Source organism: Montipora foliosa, chromosome 1 (genome assembly GCF_036669935.1).
Source record: "Montipora foliosa isolate CH-2021 chromosome 1, ASM3666993v2, whole genome shotgun sequence".
Taxonomy (NCBI): domain Eukaryota; kingdom Metazoa; phylum Cnidaria; class Anthozoa; order Scleractinia; family Acroporidae; genus Montipora; species Montipora foliosa.
Genome location: NC_090869.1, coordinates 26,748,148 through 26,749,862, shown reverse-complemented (window position 1 = coordinate 26,749,862; position 1,715 = coordinate 26,748,148). Strand labels below are relative to the sequence as shown.

At 40.3% G+C, this 1,715-nt stretch overlaps 1 protein-coding gene across 1 annotated transcript in view; it reads left to right on the top strand.

Annotated features, from left to right (window-relative positions):
- The first annotated feature begins 495 nt into the window (after window positions 1-495).
- The window catches only part of LOC137995418 (uncharacterized), a 15,971-nt gene continuing 14,751 nt past the window's right edge, over window positions 496-1,715 (top strand). The window contains exon 1 of the mRNA XM_068840974.1: window positions 496-626. The gene's annotated coding sequence lies outside the window, so the exon portion shown is untranslated. The remainder of the gene's footprint in view (window positions 627-1,715) is intronic.

The window sequence follows — 1,715 nt, the reverse complement described above, 5'->3', positions numbered from 1 at the left end:
TCACACAACGTCCCATTTCAGGACAGGTCGAGTTAAAATTGCATTCAGGTATAACTCCTGATGGGGGGGGGGAGGGGGCACGTGGGGGGGTCCTCCCTTATATGCTGTATAGGTATGGGCGGGCCCAAATTTTAGCGGTTTTGGTCTTAAATAGGGTATGGTTTGTTCACTCAAGTCTTGAATTGGGTATATTTTTTAGAAGAAGCGAATTCTTCTTCATTTGGCGATACGAACGTTAACAAAGCCCTTCTCAAATTATTAAGCCAACCGTGTTGTTAACAGCTGATTTTGGTTAGATCTGAAATAGGGTGAGGAAAATCTCAGATTTTGGTCTTACATATGGTAAGGGTTTAATTAAGGAGGCGGGCAGCACACAATTACCTTCTTTTTTTTTCTGGGAGTAGCCCCCAGAGGGGGGTGTGTGGGGGGGGGGGGGGGGGGGGGGTAAACCTATAGTAGACGGAAACCTTAATTGTTGTAAAACGAGACGTGTGGCTTAAGGTCAACGGATTCCGAGAATCCCTGAAATCCTAAAAAAGCCTGATCGAGTGGGAGAATCCCATCATTTTAAGATCATCGCCAGCCAGAGCAGATCATCCAACCTCAGCAACGAAGTCTCACTAAAGGTAAGGGTAGTCTGTTCAGTCTACTCGACTAAGCATCAATCAAGCTGACGAAAACGTCCGCATTTCAGAATTATATAAATTTGTAACTCTTCCATGCCGAAATTCACGACGTGACTGAGAGATCGTCACAGGTCACTGTTGCCGAAATCCCTGAAGGCAAATTCATCAATATTGATAATTTAAGTTCAAATGAGATACAGCTCAGTTTTTGTATGACCCAGCTTTGATATCATTAAAACCAGCCCAGTTAGCTTGTAAAGTCGAAATTGGCTGTAACAAAGAGCAACCAACAAGGCTACGCCCCCTTGGAGGCCGTGTATCATGAGCCACGAAAGACGATTATTTGTAAAAATTAACTGCCAATAAGAGCATAAATTCCCTTACAAAATTGATGCATAATTATTAAACTAACAATGTATGTACATTCTCAGAGCTTCCTTCTAAGGAAATTTTTAAGCAGTTTGTAACGTATTACCACATCTCCACATGATATCTCCTATTTTGTCTCATAAGAATATTTTTACTTCGAAGCACGCATTTCCACTGTAGATTTCTTTTGTGTTGCTTTTGCTTTTAGCAGCACCTGGAGGGAAATAAATAACTTATTAAAACAGGACAGTTTAAGGCGGTTGAGTCACTGAACTAGTAAATGATTTAACCCCGGAAATTAACAAGCATATTTTAGGAAAATGACTGCAAAGTAGTCATGTTCCTCAATTTTGACCTTTGATCGCCATATTATTACAATGGGTATTTTAATTAATAAGTGTTTTCAGTTTAAGTTCGGCTTGGTTCCAATAACCCAATCCCAGTGAACTGACCTCATATTGAATAGTGTTAAATTCGTCACGAGCTCCTCCACCTTGTGCATGGTTTCCTGGTAGAAGTCCGGAAGTTGAAATGAAATGTTCCCAATGATGGAGGAGTGTAAACTTTGCCCTGGTGCTTATATTCCCGACGTGCCCAATCGGTGAAAACCGATAATCGATAGAATCGATATCAATCAATATTATCGATGATAATTAATCGATTAATATCGCAAATCGATGAAAATAGATCACTAAGAAAATCGTGAGTATAGATTTTCAT